This window comes from Tursiops truncatus, chromosome 2 (assembly GCF_011762595.2).
Source record: "Tursiops truncatus isolate mTurTru1 chromosome 2, mTurTru1.mat.Y, whole genome shotgun sequence".
NCBI lineage: Eukaryota > Metazoa > Chordata > Mammalia > Artiodactyla > Delphinidae > Tursiops > Tursiops truncatus.
The window spans coordinates 71,479,074-71,491,293 of record NC_047035.1 but is presented as its reverse complement, the minus strand read 5'-3'; positions in this window follow the sequence as shown (position 1 = coordinate 71,491,293).

Below are 12,220 nucleotides of genomic sequence, written 5' to 3'. Positions count from 1 at the left end.
GTCTAGAGTGATCCTGAGTCTTCATTTGACCAAGATGTTCTTGGCTTGTGCCAGATGTCCCAGAGCAATTATCAGTTACCCTCAGAATTTTCCCAATTTGGACAATAAATTATATGGTCACCCTAATAATACTCAAGAGCTTTGACTTTTTGTTTTAGCCCTGCCAGTTATAAACCATAAAGTCTTTTTTATTCATCAAATTCCTTTAAATAACAACTTCCCCATGTGTAATAGTAGAAATGTTTATCATAGGTCAATCATATATTATATTGTGGTGTAATAAATTAGCACATTCTCACATCCTCTACCCTCCATGATGTTTTATTCCCTATCTATACTTTTATTAGCTAGAGCTAAGGCCAAAGATTAAGAACAGAGGTAGAAAGGAGTAGATTAGAATTTTATTTATTTATTTATTTATTTTTTGCAGTACGCGAGCCTCTCACTGCTGTGGCCTCTCCCGTTGCGGAGCACAGGCTCCGGACGCGCAGGCTCAACGGCCATGGCTCACGGGCCCAGCCGCTCCACAGCATGTAGGATCTTCCCGGACCGGGGCATGAACCCGTGTCCCCTGCATCGGCAGGCGGACTCTCAACCACTGCGCCACCAGGGAAGCCCTAGAATAGAATTTTTTAATGTATCTTTTCACATTTTAACATGGACTCTATCATTTTGATAGGATTACTCCTTCATTAGAAGGTACTGTATGTAACAAGATGAAGTGAATGAAGAAATAATAAATGAGACATCATAAATATAATAAAATACAACTTCAAATGATAAACCACTGGACCCACAGGTAGCATCAAGGAATTGCTTACATTATGGATTGTTCAGATTTCCTGTCTGTTTACTTCTTGCTGCTCAAATAAGCCATAGTCCTTCTTGACTTCCAAACAAGCTTTTAATGTTTCTGGAAAGCCTTCTTTCTATTTGCTATTTCCACTGTTTGTTATAGGTCAAATAATTTAAAGTTCTGTTTGTCTTATAACAGTGTTGTTTGTGTTCATAAGTACAAAAAAATTGACATCCTTATATATTTTAAAAAATTACATTACCGTACTCATCCGTAGATTCTGCCTTGCTATTTAATCTTTTGGTTTCACTATGTAAGCATTTCTGTGGTAGGTCAGAAGTGTTTAATTGACATCACGTAATTCTAAATTCTTTTATACATGTGTCATTTCATATAACTAAGAGTATATAGAGCTTTCTTATTAAAACCTACATTTTATGTATGGATGTTTATGTGCATATGGTATAGAAAGAGGGTATGTGAGTGTGTATGTGTGTGTGTGTGTTTGTGTGTGTGTGTGTGTGATAGAAAGAGGGAGACAGAAGAGGCTGGATATTGCAGTTCTACCTAATGTCTGTAGTGGGGTAGGAAAATTAGTAAATGCAAAATTTGCCTTTACTTAGCCTTTTCTTCTCAAGGTTAAGTATTTTTGGGCTTTTAATTTTTTTATCTTACCTTCTTATTATGGAAACTTTGAAATGTATTCAAAAGGAGATAAAATAGTATAATGAATCCCATGTACCATACACCTACATTCAAATTGTAAACTCATGACCAATATTGTTTCATTTATAACCTGTCCCTTGGGATAATTTGAAACAAACTCTAACTATCATACCATTTTTATTTTGAAAATATTATAGGCTTTTTAAAATATCTAAAATATCATCATTACATTGAAAATAATTGACACGAACTTCTTAATATTGTCCAATATCTGGTCTGTGTTTAAATTTCCTCAATAGTCTTAAAAAGTTTTTAACATTTTGTTCAAACCTCAACCCAGATAAATATACTGTTACTGGTTCATGTCTCTCAAATCTCTTTTAATCTCTATCAGTCAGGTTTCAACCAGAGAAGCAGACCACTAGGATATATACTTTTTAAATTTATACACACACACACACACACACACACACACACACGGGTATGTATACATGCACACACATATATAGATGTAGGTACTGTCTAGATATATAGTGATAATAAGGGAATTGACTCTGGTTAAGCAAGCCCGAAGCCCATAGATGGACAGTCAGGAAGGAAAGACACAGAGGGAAGAGAGAACAATTGCAGGCCCAACCATGCTTGGAGTCTCAGATTTTCAGAGACATGGTTGCTTTAATGACTACCACCTGATTTTCAGGTCCACCCAGAATAACCTCCCTTTTGATTTACTCAAAATTGGAACTTTAACTGCATCTCAAAATTCCTTCACAGCAGAACCTATTGTTTGATTGAATAACTAGGAGAGGTTTTATGTATGCAACAAAATGTCTGCTGCCTCCCTTCTGTTCTCCAACTCTCACAAGAGAATCTCCCTTGTAGACCACTCTAACTAGAAACATACTAGACTGCCGTCATATCACACAGCCATCACAGGCCACTGTTTGTCAACTTGGCACCCATATACATCTCTTTAAACCATATTTAATCACTAAATAAAAATAGTAAAATCATACTTCTGACTAACATAATGAACTTAATGACATGATAGAATGAACTATCCCACGTAAAACTGAAAAATGCTAACCCTTTCCCCAGGAGAGGATACAAAATCTTCGGGTGATGTTCACACGTCTCCTGTGATATCCTATAATTTAAATATTGAAATATAAAGTTAATTGTTATTAACACATGTTACATGATAAGAGGATGACAGAGGTAATAAAACAAAAATATTTAATACATATACAAATATTCGCATGAAAATAGTAAAGAAATACTCATAATGATTATTGTCTTCCTTTCTGCAAATGGTCACATTATCATAGCTGGTATTTCTTCCACTACCTTCTTTCATTTCCTTCTTCCACTACTCTTTCCATATTCCCTTTGCCCTCAGCAAGCACCTCAGCTGGTTGTGGTTCTTTGCCAAGTGGGATGACCCAAACCTTAATTTCTGAAGGATCTGGGCTATTAGAAATCCTACCTGAATGGAGTTGTCATAGTTTTCCACTGACTTTAATCAAAGTACAGAGGCATACAAAGAGATGCCCTAGGGCAGGAGTCCCCAGCCTCCGGAACCTGGGCCGCACAGCAGGAGGTGAGCGGTGAGCGAGCAATTTTCATCTGCTGCTCCCCATCGCTGCCCATCGCTGGCATCACCGCTTGAACCATTCCCCAACTCTGCCCTATCCGTGGAAAAATTGTTTTCCATGAAACCGGTCCCTGGTGCCAAAAAGGTTGGGGACTGCTGCCCTAGGGGATCTCCTGTATTTCAGACAGAATCTACTTTACCCTCATTGTGCAATAGCACCCTATTTTCCTTGATAGCCAGGACTGATCACTGCAGCCAGCATAACTCCTTTCTTTTTCTGTTGATTCAGAGGCTTGAAGAGCCCACAGTGGCCAGATGGCAGCCACTTCCAGTTCAATGGAATATTTATTGTGTCCCCTGGGGGATGCATTCCTTGTTTTGAAACTATGACCTCTAGGCCAACATACCCTAAAGTCATGGGAATGGGAAAGAAACATTTTGCTAGCCAAGATGACTAGAGGCAATGTGAGAGGAGCGGCTCTCATTTCCAGCTCTTGGATTTACAATGTAAGGATTTGTAAATCCTGGTGATGGGAGAAATAGCACCGTATGTTAGAGGTTGATTTAAAGCATTGAGCACATCCTAGAGGACATTGTCTCAATCTCACAAGGTATTGCCACCTACCTGGCACCATAACTGAGTCATCAAAAGAGCAATCCACAGTCCTATTAAGCCAGCTGCTTCATAATGATAATATAAGACCAGGAAATACCATGGGTAGGAGCTCATTGTCACACAGTATAAAATTTTCATAATATAGCAAGATCCTTTCTCAAGGTCCCCTTCTAGGATTTGTAAATTGATTCAGGACTAGAATTTGATTCAGGGGCCATGACTCTATTTTGGTGATTCAGATCAGACTTCTGATCACTAAACTTAGAATTTTCCATTTATACAGATCCAGTAAAAGTTAAGGAGGCTTCCTGTCTCCGATGTTGAAGTTTTCATCTCTGAAAGTTAATTTTGGGTCTTTTTTATATCTTCCAAGAATCCACTTAGTATGTTGAATAAATCCTGTAGATTCTTGAATATATGGGAGACAGTTACAATAATTGTTTTAATATCTTTATTGATTCTATCCTTTGTAATTTCTGATATATTTTTTTAATTGAGCTCCACTTACTTTTTTTTTTAATTAATTAATTTATTTATTTTTGGCTGTGTTGGGTCTTCATTACTGTGTGCGGGCTTTCTCTAGTTGCGGTGAACGGGGGCTACTTTTCGTTGCAGTCTGCAGGCTTCTCATTGCAGTGGTGTCTCTTGTTGCGGAGCACAGGCTCTAGGCACGTGGGCTTCAGTAGATGTGGCATGCAGACTCAGTAGTTGTGGCTCGCGGGCTCTAGAGCGCAGGTTCAGTTGTTGTGGTGCACGGGCTTAGTTGCTCCGTGGCATGTGGGATCTTCCTGGACCAGGGCTCGAAACCGCGCCCCCTGCGTTGGCAGGCGGATTCTTAACCACTGCGCCACCAGGGAAGTCCCTCTGATACGGTTTTGGTTGTTTGCTTTTTCTCCTCAATATGAATCATATTGTCCCACCTTTCTACATGTCTGATTATTTTTACAGTATGTCAGGCATTGTTAATTTTACATTGTATGCTGGATATTTTTGTGTTTCTACAAATATTCTTGACCTTTGTTCTTTAATGTGGCTTCTGGAAACAGTTTGATATTTGCGGGTCTTGCTTTAAGCTTATGAGATGGGGTGAGGTCACCTTATAATCCAGGGCTAATCTTGCCCCACAACTGAGGCAAAACACTCTTAGTACTCTAGCAGAGTGAATTATGAGGTTTTCCATTTTGAGTAGAGGGGACAGGAAGTATTTCTAGCTCTGAGTGAGCACCAAGTACTGTTACCTCTAATCTTTAGGTAGTTTCCTCCACTGCATGAGATGATTAGTACTCAGCTGAAGACTCACGGGGACCCATTCATATTTCCAAAGTTTTATCTCTGTGAAGCTCTTTTCTCTCAGCAATGTGACACTCTGTGAACTTTAGCCACCCTGTTTGGTGTTTCTCAAAAAAAGCTAAATATGGAATTCCTATATAACCCAGAAATTCCACTCATAGGTTACATACTTACCCAAAAGAATTGAAAACAGGTTTCAAACAAATACTTCTATTTTTTTCAGTGTTTATTGGAGTATAGTTGATTTACAGTGTTGTGTTAGTTTCAGGTGTACAGCAAAGTAAATCAGTTATACATATACATGTGTCCACTCTTTTTTATATTCTTTTCCCATATAGGTCATTACAGAATATTGAGTAGAGCTCCCTGTGCTATACAGTAGGTCCTTATTAGTTATCTATTTTATATATAGTAGTGTGTATATGTCAATCCCAATCTCCTAATTTATCCCTCCCCCTTTTTCCCCCCAGTAACGATAAGTTCAAACAAATACTTTTACATGAATGCTAATAGCAGCATTATTCACAGTAGCCAAACACTGGAAGCAACTCAAATCTCCATCAACTAATGAAGGGATAAAATACATGGTATAGTCATAGAATAGAATATTACTTAACCATAAAAAGAAGTGAAGTACTTATACATGCTACAATGGAGATGAACCTCAAAAAGATTATACTAAAAATATAATAAACATGTTCTCATTTAACATAAAGTATATAGCCTATATGTTCGATGAGAACATGTTTATTGTATTTATCTGGCTATTCTACAATGATAGAAGAAAGAATACACACACATACACCCCCCCACACACACACACACCTCACACACAGTATACTTCTGTTTAGCATTTAATTCCTGTCAAAAATATTATTTAATAAAAATATAGGGCTTCCCTGGTGGCACAGTGGTTAAGAATCTGCCTGCCAATGTAGGGGACACGGGTTCGAGCCCTGGTCCGGGAAGATCCCACATGCCACAGAGCCACCAGGCCCGTGCACCACAACTGCTGAGCCTGTGTTCTAGGACACGCGAGCCACAACTACTGAAGCCCACGCACCTAGAGCCCATGCTCCGCAACACGAGAAGCCACCGTGATGAGAAGCTCGCGCACCGCAATGAAGAGTGGCCCCTGCTCGCCGCAACTAGAGAAAGCCTGCACACAGCAACAAAGACCCAACGCAGCCAAAAATAAATAGATAAATAAATTTTTTAAAAAAATTTCTTCTTAATGATGACTCCATCTTACCTATTTAAAATAAATAAATAAATAAAAAATAAAAAGTATATCACAGTTCCTTTCAGAAATTATGCATTTTACACTGGTCGTAGCCTTTATAATTGTCTTTGAAAAAATGTATATTCAACTACTTTGCCCAGTTTTAAATTGGGTTATCTTTCTGTTGTTCAGTAGTAGATGTTCTTTATATATTCTGCATACTAGTCCTTTATCTGATACATGATTTACAAATATTTTTCCCATTTTGTAACTTGTCTTCATTTTATTGATACTGTGCTTTGATACACAAAAGTTTTAAATTTTGATGAAGTCCAACTTATCTATTTTTTCTTGTTTCTTCTTTTGGTGTCATTACTAAGAATTCATTGCAAATTTAAAGTCATGAAGATTTACTTCTATGTTTTCTTCTAGGAGTTTTATGGTTTTAGCTCTTATATTTAGGCTACTGATCCATTTTGAGTTAATTTTGTATATGGTATGAGATAGGATTCCAACTTCATTCTTTTTTGTGTGGAAATCCAGTGTCCCAGCACAATGTTAACTATGCCTGTCATGTATCATGGAAGGTATCAGAAGCCAGAGGCTTATAGTTATAACTTCCCAATGACCTAAATATTAACAATACTCTATTTCTTAATTAAAATTTAGGTAAGTCGGGGCTTCCCTGGTGGCGCAGTGGTTGGGAGTCCACCTGCCGGTGCAGGGGACGCGGGTTCGTGCCCCGGTCCAGGAGGATTCCACATGCCGCGGAGCGGCTGGGCCCGTGGGCCATGGCCGCTGGGCCTGCGCGTCCGGAGCCTGTGCTCCGCGACAGGAGAAGCCACAGCAGTGATAGGCCCGCGTACCACAAAAAAAAAAAAAAAAATTTAGGTAAGTCTATTTATTGTTACCTGAGAAGGAGGTAAAGAAGGAGGACAAACATAAGGAAGGAGATGATAAGATTCTCTTTTAGATTGAATATAGTTATCAATATCCCTATCAATAGTATGTTACAGGGCCTTCAAAATGCCTGGTACTCACACACTAACTAGGATTATGATATATAATTTTATATACTCTCTACATCCTCCATTCTCCAGAAGCCCTACCACCCCCATGACAGAAAAACCTGTGGTGCTAAAGGGTAAATATTTTAACTGTTCCAAATTTTCTCATTATGCATTTTCACTTCTCTGCTCCACTAGCTCTTCTTATAATGTTAAGCCAAAATGAATAGTAACACCACCATGCTACGCTTCATAAACACTCAGATTTCCTTTACGCCTTGGCATTGGTCTAATAAAACTTTCCCTGTTAAACTGAGGAAGAATTGGAATTTTTCTAATAAAGTTTATTTGGAAACTAAGAAAAGAAAAAAACAAGAATCATAGAAAAATAAAAGTTTAATCCATTCCCTGTATACTAACAACTGAAACTCTATGGAAACTTAGCCATAAATTGGTTTAGTTGGCATATGTTTATGGAACACCAAGGCTTGCTTCCCTTTTTCTTACTTCAAATATGCCAAGGTGGCATGTTTATCCAGGTATTGTTAGCTGGAGATAGATTTGGAATACCCCCTCAGCTAGGTAATACATTTCTCAATTTCATTTACAGGTTTATTTTCAGGTCTTTATCCCCAACTCCAGTCCCAAGCTAGAACTTTTAACTTCAACCCATCATGTGAGCTGAGACATGGACCCATAATCCCCTAACCAATCCCAAGGATTTCAATTGCTTATTTTATTAATACAACCTTCCACTCCACCCCTGACCCAATCATCACATGTCTTTATCTTTCACCTATTTGGCTTATCCTTTGCTGAATCATTTTTACTGACTGGCTATGAAGTTAGTTCTACTTTAAGTGAAACTTAGTTCCTTTACCTGAATTTGTGTGTTAGGAGTTATTGAGCTATTATCTGGAGGAAAAACCCCACCCAAGAGTTTTTGAGGCATGAGTGGCTCATCCAGAAGAAGGAGAGAGATGTCAGTACTGAGAATTGAGAAGGGGGAAGTGATTCTACCTGAGAGACAGAATTATAAAATGTCAGAGTCCACTTGCATGCAGCTAACATTAATGGGGAATGGCTGAGTGATGTGAAAAACAAACCACTTAGCATTGCAGCCTAGAAGGCAGCGTTATAGATCTTTGAGGCCAAGCTTGCACTCAGTGAGTGGCATCACCAGGGGAGGATTATTGAGCCTGTCAGTGAATCAGTGCCCTACATAGAGCAGAAGATGAACTGCAATAAAGGCATCATGGAGCATAAGGAGATAATAACTGCCATAACGACCACCTCCCTGCCACCATTCCATTTCTGGACCAACTATACCTCTTCCAGGTCTTTGGATATTTCTAGGGAAGAAAATAACCCCATTTATTAAATACAAGAAATATAATTTTTTTACCACTCTAGATGGTGGAGATTTGGAATATGGTGTAGTTTGTTTTTAGAACAAATAAAGCATGCTACTTAGTATGTGGAGCAAATTCACACTGGCTACATTAGTATCCAGTCCCTGTGGTTCTGATAGAAAATGCCATCATTCCCTGCTGGAACCTGTCTGAATCCTGTCAGCTCTTCTGACAGAAGCAGAGTTTTCATCTTTTACACTTTCTAAAACCTTTTTCTATTGAACTGCCCACTAAATTCCTATTTTTTTGTCAATGAGAAATCTCCGATTTCTCAGCTTATTTGCAAAGCAAAGATGAAAGACAGTAAGTTTAATTACTATTAAGGCTCAGGACACCAGCTCTATCCACTGGCACAAGCCTCTTTGAAAATCCCCCCAGATGCTCACAAATGATACCCATCCAGAATTCTTTCACTCTTAGTTAACAGCTTGAAAACTGCTTTACCAACCATAAAAATATTAATGAATGTACATTAAAAGTAACAGTAAGGCTATTTAGTTAGACCTCCTAGTAAAATTTACTCATGTCAGTATCTATACCAGTTGTACATTTTATATTCTAGCTTACTACATATGATATATTTTCTCACATGCTATCTTGTAATTCTTTTCATAAACTTAATTTGGAATATTAACTGTTACTTCTTAACTTTATGCTATTTGGCTTATCAGTTCTGTGGTTAGCTATTTCTGTGATATTGGACAAGCACTTCTCCTTTCTGGACCTTATTCATACATAACATAAAGGATTTTATTAAATAATTTTCAAGAATCCTTGTAGTTCTGACTTTCTGTAAGGTTAATTTGAAAACAGTATGAAATATGGTTAAGGACTCAAGGAAATGTCTTCTTTAATACTTTTCTAAGGAGTTAAACAGTTAATTAAGTTTAAAGCTATTACTTTTGGAGGGAATATTTACTTATAGCTTTTTAATATATTGTTAGTAGTCAAAGGAAGAAGAATAAAATGCACTGAAATATATATTTTCAAAAAATATGTAAGTGCTTAAGTGACTTTACATATTATGTGTGAGCCTGAATTCTTTACATAGTTTTAAATAATGAATTATTCTTTCATAATGCAGACTCATATATGTCCCTGTGATTCATACAAAAAGAAAATTATTTTAAATAATTGAGCTTGATTTACATAGTTGGGAGGTTATAGACTAACTACCTTCTTTTATTTTGCCAGCATTGTGCTCTTATTTTGGGGGCCAACATTTAAAAATAGTTTCCATGTTTTTTAAAAATATGTTTTTCAGTGTCCTTTTGAAAAATTACATAATCTGGTAACTCTAGTCCCACACTCACATGTAGTAACTACTGGCCAAAGCTAAATCGCAATTGTCCTTTTTAGGTAGGACATGGGCTCAAGGCATTGCCCTGATTCCCTCATTCACACTTGTACTGGACTACTTCACTCATCATGTTATCTGCCTGGGATTTCAACCAATGTGTTTACCCCCATTTGATAGGATTGTTAACATTGATTTCATTCAATATTGTATTTTATTTTCAAATAAACTTTTCCTCTGGATTTATAACAAAGGATTTGGATTTCTTGTCATCCAAATTTAACATGGTTTTCCTCAAGCCTTCTGAAGTGAGTACACATCAACATTTGATTGGCATAATGTTCAAATATAGACAGGCATTGAGTTATATATTCTTCAGAGAAAATACAGAAAAAAATTACTAATGTAATTTTTCCAGTTGGATTTAAATATCAATTCAATGGACATAATATCTTCATTACAACCTCATAAGTACCATTAAATAGTAGTTATAAATAGTTCTTAAATATTCCACTCTGACAAATAAAGATACTCAGATAACCCAACACTGAAAATAAAAGCTAAGCCAAACACACACATATATGTTGTGGTTTTAAGTGGACTACTTTTCCCAATAAAAATAAAAATCTTTTTATAAAATGGAAGAAAAAAGGCCTTATATTAATATAAACTGACTAATATATGAATTAAATTTACATTTATTTAAAAATTAATTATGGATAAAATTAATTTGATGATATATAGACTTGAAATTAGTTGTTGTAAATAACAGCCTTAGCATCTGATTTATTTATTTTTTTGGTAGCAAACTATCAAGAAAATTTTGATTTACAAAGACAAGTTGCAACTGTTAATAATATATATTTTTAAAAATACATCTCTGCCAATTTTATAATTCTTTTTATAATAGAAAATTTTAATTTTATAACTTTATAGCTTTATACATTTATATTTCAAAGATCCCAGAAAAAGCTTTTTGCTAAAGCAACACCAAAAAAATTAATGTGACGACACAAAGGCAAGTATTGCCAGTCACCAATGTATTAAGATTTGGCGTCTGATACATTTTCCTTAACATGGCTTTGTAGTGATGAAAATATTTAAAAGCTCAAATATTCTAATCAAATGGATGCAGAATCCTTCCTCTTAGGCAAAATACTGGAAGGCACACAGTTTGCAAAATATTGTTCAATAACCAATTAGCACAAGCAAAATACTTACAGGATTAGTAAACATTTCACTTAAAAGCTAGTGATTACTTTTCCTTTATTCCCTCTCTTCTTAAAAAGTATTTAATTCTGAAAGAGAAATCTTGAACCGATTGAAGCAGGAAATTATCTTGACGCCTCAGCCATATTTGTGCTCTTTCCGCTAGGAAGTCTCAGATGAATGATAGAATAGGAAATAATGTGTTGTGTCCATGGAAGTTTATGTAGCAGAAGAAAATAAAGATAGAGACCTTAAGGTAGACATTCCAAGCTTTTTGGAGTTGCATTACCCAAAAGTTACAAAAATGTTTTTTGTTTTATATTACAGCATGTACTTCCCAGCCTCCCGAATAAGCCACTTGGCATAGATAATTAGTGTTACTAGGTTTCATTGTTTGTTTGTTAATTCTGTTTTATTTTGTTTTGCGAATTTGATGGTGATGCTAGAGATAACGAGACATCTTGAGATGTTCCCAAAGATCTGTGAAAACGTGAAAATCGCTTCCGTATAGCAACTTATAAGGCTGCTTCTTTCATGCAGTTTAGCTCTGATAAAAGTACCATCAAAAAGTGACATTGCCCTGGCCAGTGGATATAGTACAGGTAGTTTTAGAGTGCTTCACAGAAAATATGTTAGACATTCAAATTCATGTGCACTATGAGATTATGAAATCCAAGGTACCAGGGCTTATGTCTGGCTAGGTCATCATTGCATTTTAAATTCTCAGCACAATTCATGGCCAGAATATATGTCTGATAAATATTTTTTAAATGAATCACTGCTACTATTTAATTAGCTATCAATTTTATCCTTTATATGTAAGAACTCAGAAGTTTGGGGATATACATTCACTCTAATGAAGACAGATGCAAACTACTCAGGAGGAGTCAAATTTGCAAGGTTTATGCTACATTTAAGCCAACCACGTTACAATGCGTAGCCCTTATTTTACTGTTTTCAGATGCGTGCTTCTCAATATCTTAAAGCTAAGTCTACATTTGGTGAACTGATAGATTTAGTACTATTTACTATGTTGTTCTATGGTCCATGTAGAATAAGAAACTATATTCACACAGATGCTACTCTTATAGTTAAAACAGGATGAAGTTGT